The sequence below is a fragment of the Bos indicus x Bos taurus genome, chromosome 23 (assembly GCF_003369695.1).
Source record: "Bos indicus x Bos taurus breed Angus x Brahman F1 hybrid chromosome 23, Bos_hybrid_MaternalHap_v2.0, whole genome shotgun sequence".
NCBI lineage: Eukaryota > Metazoa > Chordata > Mammalia > Artiodactyla > Bovidae > Bos > Bos indicus x Bos taurus.
In genome coordinates, this window is record NC_040098.1 from 32,132,040 (window position 1) to 32,156,071 (window position 24,032).

General features: G+C 41.2%; 5 non-coding genes across 5 annotated transcripts; 2 read left to right on the forward strand and 3 right to left on the reverse strand.

The window, feature by feature from the left end:
• Positions 1–3,211: 3,211 nt before the first annotated feature.
• TRNAI-UAU lies at positions 3,212–3,305 on the reverse strand. The gene is made up of 2 exons: positions 3,268–3,305; positions 3,212–3,247 (listed from the first exon to the last, which is right to left on the reverse strand). It is a non-coding gene; the product is annotated as a tRNA-Ile (tRNA).
• Positions 3,306–10,144: 6,839 nt separating this feature from the next.
• Positions 10,145–10,217, reverse strand: TRNAT-CGU. Its single transcript has one exon. It is a non-coding gene; the product is annotated as a tRNA-Thr (tRNA).
• Positions 10,218–16,604: 6,387 nt separating this feature from the next.
• On the forward strand, positions 16,605–16,711 carry TRNAL-CAA. The gene is made up of 2 exons: positions 16,605–16,642; positions 16,666–16,711. It is a non-coding gene; the product is annotated as a tRNA-Leu (tRNA).
• Positions 16,712–19,159: 2,448 nt separating this feature from the next.
• TRNAL-CAA lies at positions 19,160–19,267 on the reverse strand. Its single transcript has 2 exons — positions 19,230–19,267; positions 19,160–19,205 (listed from the first exon to the last, which is right to left on the reverse strand). It is a non-coding gene; the product is annotated as a tRNA-Leu (tRNA).
• Positions 19,268–22,442: 3,175 nt separating this feature from the next.
• Positions 22,443–22,514, forward strand: TRNAM-CAU. Its single transcript has one exon. It is a non-coding gene; the product is annotated as a tRNA-Met (tRNA).
• The last annotated feature ends 1,518 nt before the right edge of the window (positions 22,515–24,032 follow it).

A 24,032-nucleotide genomic window follows, 5' to 3' on the forward strand; every position in this document is an offset into this window, starting at 1 on the left:
TTTGGCCACGTAATGCAAAGAGCCCACTCATTGGGAAAGACCCTGATGCTGGGAAAGACTGAGGACAGGAAGAGAAGAGGGTGACAGGATGAGATGGCTGGATGGCTTTCCCGACTCAATGGACATGAGTTTGAGCAAACTGCAGGAGATAGTGAAGGACAGGGAAGCCTGGTGTGCTGTAGTCCATGGGTTAAAAAGAATCAGACACAATTTAGCGACTGGACAACAACAATTAAGTTTGTCCTAATTTGTTACAGAAGCAATAGGAAATTAATACACTTATCAAAATTCATCAAACTCTACACTTAAAATGTGTGAATCTTATTGTATATAAATGTCTTACCAGAAAAGAGACCTAAGGGACTTCCCAGGTGGTCCAGGGGTAAGACTCCGCACTCCCAATGCGGGGGGCCCTGACTTGATCCTTGGTCACATGCCACAAGCTAAGAATTTGAATGCTACAACTAAAACTCCTCATGCCTAGTGCATCCTAAATAAACACATTTTGCTTTAAAGGAAACGTTAGAGAACTGTATTGTTGCTTTCTGTTTTGAACCGCTAGCTGCACAGAAGTTGGTGTGATCAGAGTCATCACAGAGTTCCCAAATCAAGCCATGGGAATCAGAGACAATCCAGCCCTTGACTGGCCAGAGATCACTACAGGAAACAGGAATAACCCCTGGAGACATTCTTTGTGATTCTGGCAATTTTATTTTCACACTGTTTCCTCAAACATCATTTGGTCACTGTATTAACTAGTATTATGTAATATCATGTCAGGCACTAGGTTTCAAAAAGTGTTAAAGAGGCTCTTCTGTTGAAAAATTCAGTAAGTCCCCGACATACAAATAACTTCCATTACAGGACTGCGTCCATAAGTCCAGTTTGTTCACAAAGTTAACCTAGGTACCCAACTAACACAATCAGCTATATAGTATTGTACTGTAATAAGTTTATAATACTTTTCACACAAATAATACATAACAAACAAAAAATAAAATAGACATTTTAATCTCACAGTAGAGTAGTACAATACAACAGCTGGCATTCAGGGGCTGGTATGGAGTGAACAGGCAAGAAGAGCTACTGACTGGAGGAGGGAGAAGGGGTGGGAGATGGTAGAGCTGAAGGATTGTCAGCAATAGGAGATGGAGGGCAAGGTGCAGTGTCACTCATGCCTGACACTGAAGACATAAGTTCTGATTCCTTGCTGAATTCAATTCTATCTACCCTCTTTTAAAAGATGATCCAGTGATCTATCTGGGTAGTAGCTCTTTTTTTCTCACCATAAATGACACTGTAGTACAGTATTGCTTTCTGAATGGCTGCTACATCCTTTGTGTATCATTATAGATTCAGGTCCTGTGCTCAAAAGCTAACAGTGCCTCCTCAAATAAAGAAAACTCCCTTGCCATTTCCTGCATCATGAATCACTTCAGTTCTTCAGTTACTTCTTCCTCTTCTCTCTTCTTCCTTTTTCTGGGCCTCCAATTCCTAGCGCTTCTTAGCAGTACCAGATACAGCACTGATGCTTTTTCACTTGCTTCTGGACCTCCTAGACTTGAAAGAAAGATACTGTAGTCTATACAGTACTGTACAATAAAGTACACAAAAGCACAACCACTTGTAGAGGATGCACGCATGTGACAATGTAAGCCAGACAAGTGATCTAACTCACATGACTGGACAAGCGAATGCATGCTGGCATTTTTGAAAGTTCTGCAACTTGAAGATTCATATGTAGAGGACTTACTATGTGCCAGGGCGACCTCTTTTCCTTTTTCTTCTCTAACTATGCTCTGGTGCCATTCCCATAGCTTGACTTTTGCCTCTGTTCTTACATCTGCCTGTACCTGTCGTTTACCATATATATCCAAGACTTTCTCCCTTATTTCCTTCAGGTATCTGCTTAAATGTCACTGCTTAGGCCTTCTCTAACAACCTTATATCACATAGCACTCCCAGCATATTCCCTGGTATCCTCGATCCCTCTTATCCTATTTTTGCTTTTCGCTATAAACATTACCACTTTGTCTCACTATATATAAATACATTTATGTTCAGTTGTTCATTGCTTATTTCTCCCTACTAGAAATTAGGTTCTAGAGGATAGAGATTTTATTTTATTTTTTCCACTACAGTAATCTCAGCATCTAGAGTGGATCTGCCAAAAAGCAGGCATCAAGTATTTGCTGAATGGCTGCCTTTGAGATAAAGTGCACAGGAGAGGGAGTGGATTTGAGTTTGATGATTTCCCCATATGTTGGGGTTACAGACTTGCAAGAATGTCTAGACAGAAATATCCTGTAGGCAGTAGGATGCATAGGTCTTGATTCAAAAGAGGGGACTGGATGGGAAAGAAATCTTAAAATCATCAGTATTTGGAAAGATGCTGTAATTAAGGGAATGAATATAATACAAAAATGTGTATATCAGTAGGTGAGAAAAAAATTGAGATGAAACTGTAGGCTGTAACCATACTTAAGAAACACAAGAGAAGGAGGGCCCTGTGAAACAATGAAATCCAGGAGAGACTGGATAAAAGTAGAGCAATATACGATCATTTATTTCAGACACTACCTCCAGATGAATGTCGTTTTCCAAACAAGGTCGTTTATTTTCTGATGACATTAGGAAGAAATACATACACAGCCACCTGTGTTTCATTGCAGGGGGAGATAAATTTCTGTTCCCCAGTCTGGTTTATGTAAAGTAGGCGGTGGAGCTCGACTCAAACACATTTATATTTCACAGATGAAGTTCAGCAACCTCACTGCATGTCTTATGGAACTCAACGTTAAGATGCCTGTGCGCAGCTTCTGGTCATTCGTGAGCCCCTGTGACAGCTGCACGAAATGGCAGAACGTAAGACCCAGGTTGTCCTCTTGCGTGCTCAGTTCCCAAAGATCTGAGGGATGGTTTTATACTAGGAGAGAAGAAAGGATGAGCGAGACTCATTCGAAGCTGTGCAATCTGACTTTAGGATCTCCTGACAGAGGAGAATCGAATATGCCTGAATGAGCTCAATTTGCCTCCTTTCGGCTTGTGATTTTTTTGTGTTTGAAAACGACCAAATATTCTCTTTAATCATGGGAATATCTGCGTTCTCACCTTGGAAAATGTAACAGCCTCTTTTAAGCTTTTATCTTTAAAGAGGAGAGAAGAAAGCATTAGAGAGAAAAGAGACTGAAACCATAAAGGGAAGAAAACATGCTCCAGGTGAGGCTCGAACTCACAACCTCGGCATCACCCGCACATATACTGCTGTATAAGTACCGCGCGCTAACCGATTGCGCCACTGGAGCATGCTTTCCCTTAGCTCTCGGTGCGCACTCTACAGAGCCACGAGCGACCGGCGCGCCGGCTCCCCAAGACAAGCAGAGCGGGAACGCGCCACACTGCTGAGGACCCTCTTCTCCCCACCCTCCTCAGCCGCGGCTGGCCTGGCAGAGACACTTCCATCTCTCCCGCAAGCGTGTTTGTGATCCTTCCTCTGGGCCCGCGAGGATCAGCATTTCCCAGGGGTTCAGGGATGCTCGTTTCAGAAGCCCCGAGAGAAGGCTGAGGAGAAAGGGCGGGCGAACTCCGGTTCCCCCTCGCCTTGACTCCAAGAAGGGAACGATTTCCGTGGAAGACAAGACTATTTGACTGAGGGATTGCGTCACTGCGCACCGCCTGGCTGGTCCGTGATGCTTCCTACCAGATCAGGACCCAGAGAAGCAGAGCCAGCCCTGTACTCGCCCAGCGGGTTTCCCAGCCCCCGCTGCGCTTCTGGCGGAACTATCCACCTTGCTGTCCAGCATCTCCGGGCTGTGCCTCCAGGTTCCCCTAAATCCTTCCCGAGCCTGCTTGCAAACCTCATTCCAAGTCATACAGCCAGCCGGCTGGTCCGGCATCTCCTGTGGGAAAACAACCAGAGCGGAAACGGCTCCTTAAAGTGCCGAGTGTTACAGAGATCAAGGTGGTGTCCCCCACCCCAGCTCCCACCTTGCTCCTCCACCAGCTTCGACCTTCTTTCGAGGTTCATTGCAGGTAGTTTGCCTCTACAACCCAGTAGAGTGGAGGCAAACCCAATTTGCCCACACAGTATCTTCATTTTCTGCCTGGGGCATCTCATTATAAAGGCCAATGTTGTTTGTTAGTATGCTTGTTTGTATTAGAGTAATCGCAGCTGGCACATACATACCAGATATGAGGCTTTTAGGCTTTTGTGGAATAATTCCTGTCAGTGAGAAGGAGAGTTGTGTAAATAATAGAATAGCCTGACTATTCCTGTCCACACGGGACTTAAGAAACAGGACTGATATCAACTGACCCAATATCCCCATTCAGATGCAGGAAGGAGTGTGAGGGGAGAGAACTGTTTCCATATTTCGGCGTCTGTTGCATTGCTGTACTGGATCTTTTTTGCTCGTTCAGTTACTTAGTCATGTCCGACTCGTTGTGACCCCATGGACTATAGCACACCAGGCTTCCCTGTCCTTCACTATCTCCCAGAGTTTGCTCAAACTCATGTCCACTGAGTCAATGATGCCATCCAACCATCTCATCCTCTGTCACCCTCTTCTCTTTCTGTCCTCAATCTTTCACAGCATCAGAGTCTTTTCCAATGAATTGGCTCTTTGCATTGGGTGGCCAATGTATTGGAGCTTCAGCTTCAGCATCAGTCCTTACAATGAATATTCAGGGTTGATTTCCTTTAGGATTTACTACTTTGATCTCCTTGCTGTCCAACGGACTCTCAAGAGCCTTTTCCAACACCACAGTTCAAAAGCATCAATTCTTTGGCACTCGGCCTTCTTTACGGTCCAGGTCTCATATCCATACATGACTACTGGAAAAACCATAGCTCTGACTATATGGACCTTGGTCTGCAAAGTGATGTCTCTGCTTTTTAATATGCTGTCTAGGTTTGTCATAGCTTTCCTTCCAAGGAGCAAGGGTCTTTAAATTTCACAGCTGCGGTCACCATTCACAGTGATTTTGGAGCCCAAGAAAATGAAATCTGTCACTGTTTCCACTTTTTCTCCTTCGATTTGCCATGAAGTTATGGGACTGGATGCCAGGATCTTAGTTTTTTGAATGTTGAGTTTTAAGCCAGTTTTTTCACTCTCCTCTTTTACTTTCATCAAGGGGCTCTTTAGTTCAAGGCACATTCCTCTTTCTTTAAATCTCTTTAAACTGGATTGTTACGAATGTTTAAAACACACCTTAAAGTAAGGAGCAGTGAGAAGTGACATAGCCCTTTAGTAATGACCATCTCACCACACGATCTCTTCCTACATTCCCACCACACAGTCCTCTAGCTCTGCCTGAACCTCTAGAGGGCATTCATCTAAACAACAGTAGCAGCCACAAGTTGGATGGAGCTTATCATGGGCCAGACATTGTTCTAAGTGATTTATATAAACCTCATCTTAGCACTCATGTGCTGTATTCCAAGTCTGGATCTAGACAAGAAGAACCAGTATCTTCGGAACTATTCTTAAGAGATGAAAACTTACAAGACTCACAATAAATATGTCACTGGATATTAAACTGACTTTTATTAACACAATGTAGGCATTATAAGAATAAAATCATGCGCATGAAGAAAAATGTAGATAGAAAGCCAAGTGCTTGGGATTGTTAATGTTAAAAAAAAATCTTCTGATTTCTGCCTGCTCTTTTTTCTATGGAAGTATGGCCTGCACTGACCACAATTTGGGTTCCCCTGGCCTGCAACTTCATCTTGAGTTTCAATTGAGGGAGCAAACAGAATGAGACAAGACAGAAAGTTTGGAGTATTTATCTCTCTGGATTCCTTTCTCTGGGTCAACTTGATTTAGTTCATCAAAGGGGATGTTTCCTTCAAGTTCCAGATAAATACCCAAAAGTGAATTTGCTGGATCATATGGTAGTTCTAATAAACTCTAATAGAGTTTTGCCAAGAAAATGCACTGGTCATAGCAAACACCCTCTTCCAACAACACAAGAGAAGACTCTACACATGGACATCATCAGATGGTCAACACCGAAATCAGATTGATTATATTCTTTGCAGCCAAAGATGGAGAAGCTCTATACAGTCAACAAAAACAAGACCAGGAGCTGACTGTGGCTCAGATCATGAACTCCTTATTACCAAATTCAGACTTAAATTTAAGAAAGTAGGGAAAACCACTAGACCATTCAGATATGACCTAAATCAAATCCCTTATGATTATACAGTAGAAGTGAGAAATAGATTTAAGGGCCTAGATCTGATAGATAGAGTGCCTGATGAGCTATGGACTGAGGTTCGTGACATTGTACAGGAGACAGGGATCAAAACCATCCCCATGGAAAAGAAATGCAAAAAAGCAAAATGGCTGTCTGGGGAGGCCATACAAATAGCTGTGAAAAGAAGAGAAGCAAAAAGCAAAGGAGAAAAGGAAAGATATAAGCATGTGAATGCAGAGTTCCAAAAAATAGCAGGAAGAGATAAGAAAGCCTTCCTCAGGGATCAATGCAAAGAAATAGAAGAAAACAACAGAATGGGAAAGACTAGAGATCTCTTCAAGGAAATTAGAGATACCAAGGGAACATTTCATGCAAAGATGGGCTGGATAAAGGACAGAAATGGTATGGACCTAACAGAAGCAGAAGATATTAAGAAGAGATGGCAAGAATACACAGAAGAACTGTACAAAAAAGATCTTCACGACCCAGATAATCACGATGGTGTGATCACTGACCTAGAGCCAGACATCCTGGAATGTGAAGTCAAGTGGGCCTTAGAAAGCATCACTACAAACAAAGCTAGTGGAGGTGATGGAATTCCAGTTGAGCTATTTCAAATCCTGAAAGATGTTGCTGTGAAAGTGCTGCACTCAATATGCCAGCAAATTTGGAAAACTCAGCAGTGGCCACAGGACTGGAAAAGGTCAGTTTTCATTCCAATCCCAAAGCAAGGCAATGCCAAAGAATGCTCAAACTACCGCACAATTGCACTCATCTCACATGCTAGTAAAGGAATGCTCAAAATTCTCCAAGCCAGGCTTCAGCAATATGTGAACCGTGAACTTCCTGATGTTCAAGCTGGTTTTAGAAAAGTCAGAGGAACCAGAGATCAAATTGCCAACCTCCGCTGGATCATGGAAAAAGCAAGAGAGTTCCAGAAAAACATCTATTTCTGCTTTATTGACTATGCCAAAGCCTTTGACTATGTGGATCACAATAAACTGTGGAAAATTCTTCAAGAGATGGGAATACCAGACCACTTGACCTGCCTCTTGAGAAATCTGTGTGCAGGTCAGGAAGCAACAGTTAGAACTGGTCAGGGAACAATAGACTGGTTCCAAATAGGAAAAGGAGTACGTCAAGGCTATATATTGTTACCCTGCTTATTTAACTTCTATGCAGAGTACATCATGAGAAACGCTGGACTGGAAGAAACACAAGCTGGAATCAAGATTGCCGGGAGAAATATCAATAACCTCAAATATGCAGATGACACCACCCTTATGGCAAAAAGTGAAGAGGATCTCAAAAGCCTCTTGATGAAAGTGAAAGTGGAGAGTGAAAAAGTTGGCTTAAAGCTCAACGTTCAGAAAACGAAGATCATGGCATCTGGTCCCATCACTTCATGGGAAATAGATGGGGAAACAGTGGAAACAGTGTCAGACTTTATTTTGGGGGCTCCAAAATCACTGCAGATGGTGACTGCAGCCATGAAATTAAAAGACGCTTACTCCTTGGAAGGAAAGTTATGACCAACCTAGATAGCATATTCAAAAGCAGAGACATTACTTTGCCAACAAAGGTCTGTCTAGTCAAGGCTATGGTTTTTCCTGTGGTCATGTATGAATGTGAGAGTTGGACTGTGAAGAAGGCTGAGCACCAAAGAATTGATGCTTTTGAACTGTGGTGTTGGAGAAGACTCTTGAGAGTCCCTTGGACTGCAAGGAGATCCAACCAGTCCATTCTGAAGGAGATCAGCCCTGGGATTTCTTTGGAAAGAATGATGCTAAAGCTAAAACTCCAGTACTTTGGCCACCTCATCAGAAGAGTTGACTCATTGGAAAACACTCTGATGCTGGGAGGGATTGGGGGCAAGAGGAGAAGGGAATGACAGAGGATGAGGTGGCTGGATGGCATCACTGACTCGATGGACGTGAGTCTGAGTGAACTCCGGGAGTTGGTGATGGACAGGGAGCCTGGCGTGCTGCGATTCATGGGGTCGAAAAGAGTCGGACACGACTGAGCAACTGACCTGTGATGGTAGTTCTATTTTTAATTTTTTTAGAAGCCTCCATGATGTTTTCCATAATGAGTGCATAAATTTACATTTCCACTTACAGTGCAGAAGGGTTTCCATTTCTCTGCACCTTCACCAGCACTTATTATTTCTTGTCTTCTTGATAATAACCCCCTTATATAATTGATGTACTTAGACCATTAATATTCAGAGTAATTATTGATGTGGTTGGATTAATATTTACTAAGTCATTATTGGCTTCTATTTACTATCCTTGTTCTTTCTTCCTACTTTTGTCATCTACACTTTTGAGGTTTTAATTGAGCATTTATATGATTCTATTTTCTCTCCTATCTTAGCATACAGTTACACTTCTTTTACTTTTTTCAGTAGTTTGCAATATATATTTACAACTAACCCAAGTCTACTTTCAGATAACACTAATAGCACTATATCATGTCCTGAATAGTGTGAATACCTTATAACAACAAAATAATCCCAATTCCTCTCTCCTGTACCTTGTATCATTGCTGTCATTCATGTCACATATATACAGACATACACAAGCAAATATATATAGAGAGAGGTGTGTGGTATATAAATAAGCGTGCATAATCAAATAGTTAATACTATTATTTTGAACAAACTGTTACATAGTAAATCAATTAAGAATAAGAAAAATACAAGTTTTTATTTTATCTTCACTTATTTCTTCTTCAGTGCTCTTCCTTTGTCTATATAGACCTGAGTTTCTGACCTTTTTTTTTTTTTCCATCCCTCTTAAGAAGTCCTTTTAGCATGTTTTTAGTTTGTTTGGTTGTTTTTGCAAGGCAGGTAGTCTAGCAACAAATTCCCTAAAGTGTTGTTGGTCTTAGAAAGTATTTTTCTTGCTTTCTAAGGATAATTTTGCAGGGTACAAAACCCTGGGTTGTTTTTTTTTTTTTTTTCCCCCATCAAAATTTTAAATATTTAACTTCACTGTCTTCTTGCTTGCATGGTTTCTGAGGAGCAGTCTGATATAATTCTTATCTCTGGTTCTGTATGGGTAAGATGTTTTTCCCTCTAACTTCTTTCAGGACTTTATCTTTTATTTTCTGTAGTTTAAAAATTAAGTAGCTAGTTGTAGTCTTATTATGTATTCTTGGTGTTCTCTGAGCTTCCTCAACCTGTGGTTAGGTGTCTGACATTAATTTTAGGAAAATCCCCAGTCATTATTCTCTCAAATATTTCTTCTCTTACTTTCTCTCTTCTCCTTCTCGAGTTCCCCTTACTTACATATTACATCTTTTCTAGTTGTACTGCAACCCTTGAACACTCTGTTCTTGTTTTTTTCAGTCTTTATTCTCTTTGCTTTTTCAGTTTTTGAGTTTTCTATTGTTGTATCTAGCTCTGAGATACAATATGAAGCAAGATATTACTCCTGTCTTCAAGGAAGCTTAGACTCCATTAAGTAAGTATGATAAAATCGATAATTACAGTATCTCTTTAGGCTTATAGCACCTAAGTTAGTCGGGACTCCAGGTTACGACAAATTGAATCACAGTAGAAACTGGTTTATTAAAAGGCTTGTTGTTGTTCAGTCATTAAGTCGTGTCCGACTCTTTGCGACCCCATGGACTGCAGCATGCCAGGCTTCTCTGTCCTTCACTGCCTCCCGGAGTTTGCCCAGACTCAGGTCCGTTGAGTCACTGATGCTATCTAACCATTTCATCCTCTGCCGCTCCTTTTCCTTTTGCCTTCAATCTTTCCCAGCACCAGGGTCTTTTCCAATGGGTTGGCTCTTCACATCAAAAAGCTTATATTGGTATTAATTGTATTAGTGGCATTTCAAATGAGGTTTTCCACACCTGAATTTCAGATATCAAGAATTCATGTATCACAGCAACTTCATTTGTGTCATGTGTTTTCTCTAAAAGCAACACCCCAAGGCTCCAGTGAGATTCGAACTCACGACCCCTGGTTTACGAGACCAGTGCTCTAACCCCTGAGCTACGGAGCCCCAGTAGTTCAGTTTTTAACTCCTTGTCTTAAAGCAGATTATATACTGAAATTGTTAGGGTTTCGTTGCTTTATTTTGATTCGTTTTTGGAAAATTTGACACACTACTGTCAACCCCTTTTGTATTTTCTGATCTGTGATCAAACAAATTCCCTCACTCTCTGATAGTTTTAACATCATGTTCGATTGGCTTTTGTCAAAGGAAATACAGGACCCCTAATCCACCTCTGAGAGTTTTGCCTGAAAATTCAGAGCAGTCGAGGGTCAGAGGTTGCACGTTGACGAGAGTAGGGAATGAACAGCTTGCCCATCGCTATGATGCGAGGTTTCCGGGTGAGGGCCACAGGGCCACTTTAGTTACAGTCACGCCCTCTGCTCTGCAGTATGTTCCGCACTGATTTTCCAGGCTTCATTTATTACAGCCTTGGGGTAAAGCACGCGAGATCTGTCTCAAATTCCTCGATATCAGTTTTCAGAAGGGAGACTGAGAGTTGAGGATAAGGATGAGGTGAAGAAGGACCCCCGAAGAGCGACCTCCCTGAAACTGAAGCGGAAGAGAGGCTCTGCCTGTTTGTAGCCTTGTCTTTGAGGCTGAAATACCTTTTAAAGCCTCGATCCAGGGCGTAAAGAAAGTGCTGTGTTTCTCCTTCCCCGCTGAGTATGGCTGAAATCCAAATAGTAAAACTCTGTCTAAAGGAGCTGTGGCAAAGATATCAGAAAATTTGTTAATTTCCACCCAGGTAAAGGAACTGCATGGAGAAGGAAACGGCAACCCACTCCAGTCTTCTTGCCTGGGAAATCCCATGGACAGAGGAGCCTGGCAGGCTATAGTCCACGGGGTCTCAAAGAGTCAGACAGGAGCACACTGAGCACACAAAGTCACACACATATAAATATGAGCACACTGATCACTGAGTCAGACACTGAGCACACACAGGGGCTGCGAGGGTCACACACACACACGCACACACACAAAGCCTGTTTAGGGACTCAGCTCAGACCAGTAACAACAATAATGTAAAGAGACCTGGTGAGGAAGAAAACTCAACCACAAATCCTAGGTCTCCAGTCCCAGATCAGAGACCCTGTGCTCCTGATACAAAGCAAGGATTGTTTTCCTGTCTTCTTTCAGGATTTGATAGCTGGCTCATTTAAAAAAAAAGACTCTTAATTAAAAACAAAAAGCAAAACCAAAAGCAACCCGACTGCCAGCAAATTCAAGTAATTCATTAAAAACAACTCAGCAAAATAAGATTCACTGGTGAAGTGGTAAATCCAGTTTCTATGCTTTGGTCCCAATCTGGAATACAGCTCTCCCATCATTCAGAGGAGAGGCTGCAGAATCTATGAAAAGCCAGCCAGCCTGCTCTTTTAAAGGTCTCACTGGGTAAAAAAGTAACACACTCTACCTCCCTCTCTCCAAAGTCATATATGGGCAAAATAATGTTCTTATGACCTCAGTTCAGCCACTCAGTCTTGTCCAACTCTTTGCAACCCATGGGCTGCAGCACGCCAGGCTTCCCTGTCCATCACCAGCTCCTGAAGCTTGCTCAAACTCATGTCCGTTGAGTCAGTGAGGCCATCCAACCATCTCATCCTCTGTTGTCCCCTTCTCCTCCAGCCTTCAGTCTTTCCCAGCATAAGGGTCAGTTCCAATGAGTCAGTTCTTCACATCAAGTGGCCAAAATATTGAAGCTTCAGCTTCAGCATCAGTCCTTCCAATGAATATTCAGGACTGATTTTCTTTAGGATTGACTGGTTTTAATTCCTTGCAGTCCAAGGGACTCTCAAGAGTCTTATCCAACACCACAGTTCAAAAGCATCAATTCTTTGGTGCTCAGCTTTCTTTATGGTACAACTCTCACATCAGTCACCATCTACAGTGATTTTGGAGCCCAAGAAAATAAAGTCTCTCACTGTTTCCATTGTTTTCACATCTATTTGCCATGAAATGATGGGACCAGATGCCATTATTCTAGTTTTTTGAATGTTTAGTTTTATGCCAGCTTTTTCAATCTCTTCTTTCACTTTCATCAAGGGGCTCTTTAGAGCCTCTTCGCTTTCTGCCATAAGGGTGGTATCATCTGCATATCTGAGGTTATTGATATTTCTCTTGGCAAACTTGATTACAGTTTGTGCTTCACTACACCAGCATTTCATCTGATGTATTCTGCATATAAGTTAAAAAAAGCAGGGTGAAAATATACAGCCTTGATGTGCTCCTTTCCCGATTTGGAACCAGTCTGTTGTTCCATGTCTGGTTCCAACTGTTGCTTCTTGACCTGCATACAGATTTCTCAGGAGGCAGGTAAGGTGGTCTAATATTCCCATCTCTTTAAGAATTTTCCACAGTTTGTTGTGATCCATAAAGTCAAACGGAGAAGACAATAGCACCCTACTCCAGTACTTTGCCTGGAAAATCCCATGCATGGAGGAGCCTGGTAGGCTGCAGTCCATGGGGTTGCTAGGAGTCAGACACGACTGAGTGACTTCACTTTCATTTTTCACTTTCATGCATTGGAGAAGGAAATGGCAACCCACTCCAGTGTTCTTGCCTGGAGAATCCCAGGGACAGGGGAGCCTGGTGGCTGCCATCTATGGCGTCACACAGAGTCAGACACGACTGAAGCAACTTAGCAGCAGCAGCATAGAGTCAAAGGCTTTAGTGTAGTCAATGAAGCAGAGGTAGACATTTTTCTGGAATTGTTTTGCTTTTCCTATGATCCAACAAATGTTGGCAATTTGATCTCTTATGATCTAGAGTGTCATAAACAAAAATATAGAGAAACACAACAAAACAGGAAATGGGCATATTAATGAAGTTCAGAGTGAGGGGAGTGAAAGAAATGTGAGGTCAATTTTATCACCGTTACTCATCAGTAACTTCCTAAACATCTTGGATGAAAAGTCTGCCTCCTGCCTTCTGGAGGAGCCAGTTTGTTCAGATTCTCCATAATCCTAAACTTGCCTTTCCAGGAGGGCCTCTCTGCTGAAGCTCCTCCTCATTACCTGAGTATCAGAGAAGAAAGGGATGTGGTCTCAAGAAAGATCAGAAACTCCCAGAAAGTCTGTGATTTGCAGTTTTCACAGATTTTATCCTATATTTAGGTATAGCATTCACCTCTGATTTTCTTGCACCTAAAGAAATGCATAAGCTCAGTGAAATACGGTGAGACAGGCAACAGGAAGAAACTGTCTTCAGGACTTTTCAGTAACATCTTCTCAAGGTCTTTCCAGTTTCTGCCTGCTGTCCAGCCCCAAAGTCACATGCTATAGGGTTTGTTCCCATTTTTAGGTAACAAAATTTGCATTATCCACTACTCCTCATGAATTTCCTGTCTCTCAGTCCCAAGTTCACCCTTTTTGCCTGCTTTGTGGAAATGGGTATGAATCCTTTAAATAGTTTTCTTTTAATAGGCACCAAAGCTCTGCAGTAGAGAATAGTGGAGAATCATTGCAGGAGGAAGGGGGATTTGCATCCTGGTTCCCAGGCATTACTTGGCCTGCTGCTTCCCCAGGGCCTACCTCCTACACAGTCATGGCTTTCCCCTGCTTCAGGCTCCAGCAGCCAGCAGCAGCCACTAACTTCCCCTGGTGGGCATTCCCCTTGAGTGTTTTCTAGTGGAGAGCTCTCAGTGAGAGACCTCTCCAGGAAGAGTTTTCCAAGAAACACTGAAAGAATGATCTTCAGCAAGTTCCAGAGGGCAGATTTCAAGCAAGTTCTGCTGGCACAACCCCACAGAAATTTCTCTGCTCTTCAGTGAATCATGCCCAAGCCTTCCCCATCAAGGTCTGGATCTTAGCTAGGAGTAGGGTGAAGTATAGAGGGCTCTTCCTTCTGTGCTTTATCTCAGCCATGGGTGAGCAGGCACTTCCTAAGGTGCTTTAGCAGTTCTAAGGGTAGTGATTTGCTATTCTTATATTCAATAGTATTTGCTTTACTTTTTACTTATCAGTTCCTTGTTTCTCCAACCCCTTCTTTAGTTAACAATTCCGTATATTACACTTTCCCTATTCATTATAAGCAATATACTTTATGGGGATATAATGTACAACTTGACAACTGTAGTTAACAATACTATATTGTATATTTTAAAGTTACTAAGAGAGTAGATGTTAAAAGTTCTCATCACAAAGAAAAACAATTTGTAACTTTGTGAGGTGTTACATATTAATTAAACTAATTATGGTAATCATTTTGCAATATATACATATATCAAATCATTATGTTGTATACCTTAAACTTATATATATATAGTATTATATGTCAAATATATCTCAATTAAACTGGAAAAATAAACAACTTTCCCTGTCATTATTGATTCTTCTCTCCTGATTTGACCAAGACTGATCCATACCTAACTATTGCTACATAACAAATCATATAAAACTCAATGCCCTAATTTAACACCTATCATTTATTTGGGTTCTACACATTTGTTGGTTCTCACAGAGTTTGGACAGAGCACAGTGGGGACAGCTTGTCTCTGCTCTGTGATTTCTGGAAACTCAAGTGGAAGACTATAAGACCAGTGGCAGGAAATCATCTGAAGAATGGGTTACTCAAACATATGGCAGTTGTTGCTGGCTGTGGACTGGAGTCCTCAGGTATTTTCCATGTGATTTCTCCCTGTAGCTTAGTTTGGGCTTCCTCACAGTATGGTGGTTGGGTTCTGGGGACAAATGTCTTGAGAGAAAAGTATTGAAAGTTTCTATCACCTTTTACAACCTAGCTTTAGAAAGTCATATAGCATCCCTTCCATAGCAGGCACAGGCCTAGCCAGATTCAAGGGGATGGAACATAGACCCCCACCTCCAGAAGGAATGTCTCAAAATTGCATTAAAAGAAAAATACATGACATGAGATATATTGATATGGCTGTTTTTAGAAAATACAATCTACAACAGGTTTTTTTCTTAATGACTTAATTCTAATCACTTAGAAGCCTCTATCTCCTTAGATTTCATTTATCCAATGTTCCCCGGACTTAGAAAGAAAATTTTGAGACATTAAAATAAGTTTGCATTAATATTAAACAGGTGTCTAGGGAACATATTACCCAGAGGTTCATGAAATATTGACGGTGCTGGGCCCTGCAAGAATGGGTGTATTAAAGAAAATTGAATTATGGCATATTTCAGTTGTGATTTCTTGCTTACATTACATTTTCATAATATCCATTTTCAAGTACCCCAAATATTTTAAACCTATTTTCAGAGGTTTTCATTTCTACAAAAAGTACATAAATAGACTTCAAAGGTGTATAGAAATATACCTATGCCTCAAGCTATAGAAAACATTAATGCAAAAATTCAACATATGTATATATTAAAATACACACTCCATATTGCATACTTTGTAAACATACTATTAGTATAGAGAAAAATGATCACAATAAAAAGAGTAAAATCTACAAACAATAACATTATATTTAAAAGCTGCTTTCCATTTGCATTAGGGTAATAGATGAGAAAATTACAAATTTAAAAGTGATAGTTCTCTAAGTTAAGTGTCTTATAGATTTGGATCTTCACAGCCTAATTATAGAAACTTGGTGATACTCCAAGTTATTGGAGGTTTTAATTTATCCTATCCTTTAATCCCGTAATAATCATTGCAACAAAAGCATTTCTTTATTTTTTCCCCTTTGTGTATTTCATTTTCCATCACTTAAACATATTTTTCAGTCATATAAATGTAAACATTATGTTTCAGAATTGCTGCGGTCACCCCAGAGGGGTAATATTTCCTGGGAAGCGTCTGAAAGCTCTAGAGAGAAGAAAGGCAAGATTATTACTGAAGAGCACAGGCGACCCTGCAGGGCAGAAAACAGTGACGGGTGGAATGAATGATTTAAGTACGGCTTCAGGCGAAGAAATCGGAGTCTGGACGGGTTGAGAACAAGGGGAATGACCCTCTCTCTTCCAGAGTAGTGGGGTTGACTATTTATTCACTTAAAGTTTCCACCGATCCTGAGGCAGCATCGAACTGGACCTGCTTAATGAAGGTTTGAATCACAAAGAAAACAATGACCCTGGGGTCCAGGTCACAGGTGGGGTTCAAGGCCATAGGAAGAAATCTGTGTGAGTCCGGGTCCCTGTTCTGGCGGGCGGGGGGCGGAAGGCAGGGGACTGGACCGGGAGCTCTGGTTGGTGGGGGTGGGGCGGAACAGTGTTTCTCAATACCCTACCACCCTGTCTCCAGGGCAAAAAGAATTACTCAGGTCTGCATTAACGCTCATGTTCTGCTACCTTTCTGTTTGTCAGTCTCTGAACTCACAACTCCCACCCAGTCCGACAAATTTCAGAAACTTTTCTTCTGGGACGGAGCTCTACGCCAACCCCTTAGAGTCTACAGTACAACGCTGTCAAGCAGTACGGTCAACGTGTCAGGATGGCCGAGTGGTCTAAGGCGCCAGACTCAAGCTTCTGCTTCCCACCTTTGGGGCTTCTGGTCTCCGAATGGAGGCGTGGGTTCGAATCCCACTTCTGACACATTCTCATTTTGTTCTTACGACTTTCAGAATAAAAGTACTGGACAGTTCCTGATACTCAGCTCTAGACACTCAAATATTTCCGGGCCCTGACCGATATTCGACAGTGAGAATTCCCCGGTCAAAGAATCCTGGAGTACTTTCAGAATCACGTGGAGGCAACCTCCAGCACTGCCTTCTGAGATCCCCTCCTCCTAGAAAAAAAGTACCGTAACAACCTGTGGTCTTTTCCTTAGTGGGTCAACTGATGAGTCATCCACAGTTGGATGTTGGGTTTTTACTGTGGAGAAAATGAATGAAATCCTCACCGCTTTTCTGTACACGGAAAAGAATCTGTTATAAAGCTCTCACAAAGTATTTCGTTGTCACCTTCTTATGTCATCTCTAAAATCTAAGAGGGAGAGTCCTTCAAGACTATGACACTGATGAAAATATTTTTAGGTTATCAAAAGGAAATGCTCATACTGTTAAAACTGAGTAAAACTGAGCTCGCTCTGAGATTTCTTTTCAAAATGATTTGATTTAGATATCTTTATTTTTATTAAGGTAAAAAAGAATGCCTTCTGTGAAGAGCCACATAAGCTTGGTAAGATATTGGTCTTAAAATTAAGACTTTTAACTTTTGCAGCTTTGACATTAAATGAGTTTTTCTTCCTGTATAGCTTTTAAATCATTTCACAGCAATCTTCCTCCTAGGAATGTACCTCAGTGAAATTCCAGCTCAACTCCATGGTTGGCCTTGTTTAAGTGCAGGATTTTGCAGTACCAGATTATTACAGGCAAGCTAGATATCCACCAGGTATACGTCAGTGGCCACCCATGAATTTCATACTATGTAGCAGCTGCACATAGGAGCAGATGTGACTGTAGCAAGACAATAGATTTTTCAAACTGTGTTGAGTAAAATAAAAACATAAGGATTAACAGTGCCAATGAAAATCACACAAATCAACAGCAGTTTTTTTGAGGGTAATTTCTCTCCTAAAGAATATTAAATACTTCAGAGAGGATCTATATGTTTTGGGGAGAAGAAAGAGATGGATACAGGTTGTGACCAAAAAAAAAAAAGGTGTTTCTGAAACAAAGTATGCATGGACCAATAACCAAAATGAGCCCTAAACTACCAAGGGTGATTAATTATCCTTTTGAATCCAAAGTCACTTTTCCTTCCATCATTAAATTCCACTTTTTTCACTCTCACTTCTGCAGATTCCTAAACATCCACCACTCTTTCCTGTCCTGCATTTCCCCTGAAATCATGAAATTCCAAATTATTTTTCTCCGTTCTCCATTTTCATCTTCTTCCAACCATTGTTTCAGATTGAGACTGTTTATTTTCCTGTAACTGGTTTTATTTTCTGTTCCAAAGCATTCCTAGTATATTTTGAGATAAATGGGGAAATCTAAAAAGTAAAATAAAATAGAAATCACTTTAAAATGTTTTCTTCCCTTTATAAAGTACCCAACACCTGGGCTGGATGCTGAATACTAAGCTCTGAGGATCCTTCTTCTAGCCAGGAAACTGTTACAGAGCTTGATTTTAAAAAACTTAGGAAATGATGGTCTGAGTGCTTGCCACATCCCCCAATTTGTCATTTCTTACTTAACCTGGGAGATAGTACCATAGGTACTGTGATGCTATCTTTAAATCAAAAGGGAAAACCAGAAACTGTGTACTTACTCTTTTGGATATCTTTCTCATTAATACGAAAATACAAACGCTACAAACTGATTCCAGTGGGTTTATTAGTATTATTATTATTGCTTCTATTTTGTTTCTTTCAGTTCCTCCATGTGGGGAAATCAGTGAATTTTCCAGTAACTTTCCCACTGGAAAAAAATAGGACTATGTGGGAGCTTCTTAAGCTGAGCTACCACTGAGAAAGTCTGGGTCCTTTTCATTGGTGTGGTCATGCAGGAGAACATTGTTTGATTTGCCAATGGTGAGGCCATGTTCCCCCAGCGCATAGCAGTCTGGGTTGAGGTCTCTATAGGAAAGAGAGAGCTTTCTGGTTACATTGTACTTTTGTTATTAAGTCAAGTTCCTGGGCTTCATGAAGATAAACAGGCTGACAGAGTAAGGGACAACCTTGGAATAGAAATCCACTGCCTCTTTCTCTCTGGGAAGTGGGAGTCATCGGTGGCAAAGAGATTTTTTTTTTTAATGTGCCCAGTTGTATGTGGGAATACTCCAGGTTCTCTGATTGGGAATTTCCATTTGTCAAATGCTTGGCTGGTGGTTGTAGAGATGACTTGTTAGTGACTCTTCCAGGGATACCAGGACCTTCCTAAGTATAGGCCTGGGTGGAACTGCTAGTGGGGACTGTCTTTAAAGGTAGAAAGAACCCAACTACAGAATAAGGGAGGATACTCAAGTCTCGGGAGAATGAAGCTGGAAAGGCAAGAGTGAGATGAAAGACACATATGTGCCAAGAACAAAACTGAGTCTTGTCAGAAGTGGGATTCGAACCCACGCCTCCATTCGGAGACCAGAAGCCCCAAGAGAGGGAAGATAGAATCTTGAGTCTGGCGCCTTAGACCACTCGGCCATCCTGACATGACACTGACAAGATCTCAGCAGTAACGACTCTGTCAATGACTGAAGCCTGTTCTATCTGAGAGGAAGAGGAACAGTTATTTCTAGAAATTACAGGGGTAAACCAAGAATTATCTGCAAAGCCAAAAGACAAGAAAGGAGTAATTTTATGGTGAGGAGGTGCACTGGGAGACAGAGTTGATGCTGCTTTGAAGATTGGGAGCCCACCTCACGTACCTTGAGTCTTTTTCTCCCATTCCATCCCTCATGACCATGAGTTACACGTTACACGATCAACTTTAAGAAACAGAGGATTTAGGATACAGATTTTATCAGCACGTCTTTCAGGAGCTTTTCCCAGTGCTCACAGTATCTCACAGTATTTTATCTTAGCACAGTATTTTATTAATGGGGACTGAGCCTGTGTGTGGGACTTCAAGTCCCTATACAATAATATTTTCAGCATCTTCACAGTTCCTGCAAGATCCACTGCTTTCTCCCCTCTCCTCTCTTCCCTTTCCTTCCATTGCCACTGTTCTCTCGCTCTAACTTATCTTCCCCTTTACATTCTTTCAGTGTGTGCTTAAAGAAGGGACGTGAAGTGAAGAGGCAGGATGTGGTTTATTATAAGACACATAAAAAGAGAAACATAGAGCATGGAGAACTAGAATAAGGTCTTGGTTTAAAATCTTTACTGAGTTTTTAAAAATGTTTTTGCTGTTATGATTAAATATCCCTCCTGCTTTGGTTAAGGTGAGAGGTATTCATCCAGTGTTTTCTTTCTATTCTGTCTGATAATAGTTTTTAGTTAGTCTTCCAAATGAACAACCTTCAGAAATTTTTCATTGCCTGCAGAAGACAACTCAAACACATATGCATGAACTGGCAAACAGCTATTTAAAGATCCATTTTGGGTGCACATCGATCAGAAGTGAGTTGTTTCTTTTGCTGTTTTTGGTCTTCATGTAGAGAATCTGAAATACTTTTCTAAAGGCAATGCAGATTAGGAGAAAACATGAGGATCTTGAATCAGGTGCTTATGTTTGAATTCAAGCTTCATCATTTACAAAAGTGTGATGTGTTGATATTTTACATTATTTTGACCATCTGTGAACATATTTTTAATCTGTAAATTTAGAGGGCAATTCCCTACCTCAAGATTGTTGAGGGTTTAAAAAAATTTATGTAGGTGCTTTCCCTAGCAAACCATGTGACAAGTAGCAGTCACTCAAAAGACCTTCATGTTTCATTCACCTGCATGTTTCTATTTGTAACCTCTGGCATTTAGACGGTTTTGCAACAAACCAAATTCCCAACAAACCAAATTTGCCTTTTCTGAACTATGGTGTCCCAATTTCCAAACACTTAGAAAATATGCTGAGTCCTCCTTTTCTGCCAGTTAACGATCTTTCAAACTTAACAGCTTCCCCTTCCTCTTAGTCAAATACTCTCATTTAGCTCTTGACATCCTAGTCATGACTTCTTTCTCCCTCTTTTAAACTCTCCAAACACATTGCTGTTAGTAATCAGATGAAAAGTTGAAAACTCAACTTCCAAACAAATATAAGATGAACATAGTCCCATTCCTTGAGTGTGGAATTATGTGTGATATTTTTAATGAAAAGATCTTGATTTTAATATAGTCATGGTTGTCAATCTTTGTCTTTATAGTTGGATTTTTATGTTTTATTTCAAAGTTCTTTTCTACCTTTGGTTCCTAAATATATTCTTTACTGGTATCCTTTAAAAGTTTATATTTTGTCTCCTCTCTGGAATAAAATTCACTTCAAGGTCAATTCAGTACAATTCCGTTCAGATGACTAAAAAAATAAAGTCTGCATTGAGCTTCTGAAGACTTTTATAGAAGGCCACTAACACCACCAAGGCCTGGACCCCAGCAGTACCTCACTGAATTTACAAACCTTCCTTCTAAGGTCTTCCTGGGAGAACACTCAGGACTAAAAGTTTTTGGCTTACAAGACCTTGGGCCAATGATTCTCTTTTTGAAGGTGGTAGTTTTATTCTGTTAATGTAGTTGGGGAGGTTACTGGGAATGAAAATATCGGAGGAAGTGATGATTCCATGGTTTCTGTCTTTAAAAAGAGGTTAAGACAAAGTTTGTGGCTTCTGTAGCAGAGGAAGGAAAAAAAAAAAAAGGTAAGATCAGAGCCCTGCAGAATTCAGAGGGGATATGAAAGGGAAAGAACAGCTCAGAATAGGATTGATCAACCATCTTCTGAGGTAGATTTATGAAGCAAAAATCACACTTCCTCATTTTGAATGTTGGTGGCTAGCTTCATCTCAAGAAACTCGAGTTCTCTCTGCTTGAATTCAAACATAAGCACCTGATTCAAGATCCTCATGTTTTCTCCTAATCTGCATTGCCTTTAAGTCTCTGCCCTTGGAAAATGATGATTTCTGGTTCCTAAGGTGTTTGGAGCATTGATAATCTAATTTCATAAAAATCCACTTAAATGTTTCATCTCTCCAGTAAACAACACTTTCGATGTCCAAGACTTTTAAAAAAAAAGAGAGGGAGAGCAATACAAATCATACAAAAGAATGTGGCATATAACCATGAAAATGAAAGGAGAGAAATCTGGTTTTGAATAAACAGGTAACAGGTGTTGTCCGCTGAAGTGTGAACAAAGAATCCAGCTATGGTAGATCACCTTGGGCTTCATATCTCCCTTAACTCTTCAAGTTGCAATTCTCAAAAGTATTTGCTTTTCCTTCTCTTCCCCCAAGTCTTCAGTTTTTCTAGGCGGCGCGACCATGCGGTGCCCCTGCCCTGTCCCTGGCCTTGCCATTGACGTGGAGGAGCCAAGGAGTTCGAACTTCAGAGTCCGAATGAGCTGTGGGAGGCTCGGGAAGGCGGGTGCGGGAGAGGAGAAGAAGTCTGAGTTCTAAATTCATCCCTAGAAATCGGTGTAGGAGAAGCTAAGGGTTGGAATACCAAGTTCCTGAGAAAGGATTTCAGAGCTTCGGTTTCCTTAAGGAAATTGCAAAAGCGCAGACGCCTTAGATTTGCGTGCAGGCGGCAATTTTGAGAAGGAGATGAGGGGCCGACTCAGAATGAAAGACGTAAGTTAGAGGAAGTGAGTGGGAAAAGGGAAGCAAGAGGAATTGATAGACTCGGGTGTCTACCAATCTTTATACAAATTAATGAGATGCAAGAAAACACTACAGTGTGAAAAGCAGAGTGGCGCAGCGGGAGCGTGCTGGGCCCATAACCCAGAGGTCGATGGATCGAAACCATCCTCTGCTAATGTCGTTTCCTTCCACAAGCTCTAGACCAACACTTGTTATTTTCTTCCTCAAATTCCAAGATTTCCACAAGAACACTATGCAGAGGCAACTAAATTAAAACACTCATGACAGTGACACAATTGATTTGCCTTTCTTCTTTTCTTTGATCTTGATGAAAATTAGCCTCAATCAAATATGTCATTTTAAAGCTCACAATATATTGGGAAACCGTGCAACATCTTAATTATCGCCTATATGCAGTGACTCTACCACTACTTTTTTGCTTACACAGACATGCTTACCAGTCTTGAAACAGAGCAGGACACTATGGTCCTTCCCCATCTTCCCCGTTTGCCTTTTGTCTGTAGAGGAACTTTAGCCAAACAATAAATTTAATCGAGAGAAGTGAGAAAATGCAGAAGCAAAGGAAAGCAGTCAAACAGGACAAAATAATAATAATTTAGCTATTAAGCAAAGTGAAGAACCTGAGTCATATCCTTTGAGCTGTCTTGTAGGTACTGAAACCCCTACCAGTAGAAGAAGTTAACAGCATGTTGACCAGACTGTAGAGATGACAGAAGCTGCCACAATTCTGAGAACTGGCCTCAAAGAAATGGGAACAAATTGACCTTGGCACTAAAGATTGGCTGTACTCAAAACAATCAAGATGATGCTGATCAGATCACTGAATCACCGAGTTCAAGATGACTGTCAGAGCTGACAGTGCTGTTTCTGCATATAGCCCCCTCCGGCCACCTATCCATCCTTGAGATGCCCCTTTAAAAGCTCTTGCCCACTGATTGTCAGTGGGGGAAGTTGGCCTTTGGACACAAGTCCGCCCTGGGTTGTCGGCCTGCAGAATAAAGCAAGCTTTCCTTTCCACCAACTTTACCTATAGAGTATTGGTTTTAGAGCTGCGGGCAGCTGAATCCCACTTTCCTAATAGTCTCATGAACAAATGAAGACCTGCTCTTACAGAGGCAGGGGATACAGTTTCAACTGCCTGATTCTTCTTGTCTTTATAAGTAGAATGGAGCTCAAGATAAAACGTGGAGTTGAAAAGTAGAATAGGAGGGGACAAATGTGGACTTTCCAAATTGGCAAATGGGAGGTTGGAAAGATGTAGGGAAGAGTAGAGGGGAAAGGAGACTGGGGAGAGTGAAGAAAAAACATGTAAAGGAAAGATGAGGAAAGGTGCACGTGCTGAAAGTGAGATGTATGAATATTTTGAATAAGTGAGTTTTCTGGGAGTTCCTTTCCTGGACGGAACCACCACTTCAATGTGGGCGTCAAGTTTGTTTCTTGCTCTGGCATGAAAATTCCAGGAAATCCCAACTTTGAAAGAAAACACTGGAGGAAACAATGGGGAATGATCCTCCTCCTTGTATCACAATCTTCATTCCTTACCCAATCTTTGATTTTCCTGAAATTCTTCCCACTTACTGATGTCACTGGTGAAACAGAATCAAAGCCCCCTGGAAGACCCAAGTAATTTCAAAAACTATGACTAGAAGGCAATGGCACCCCACTCCAGTTC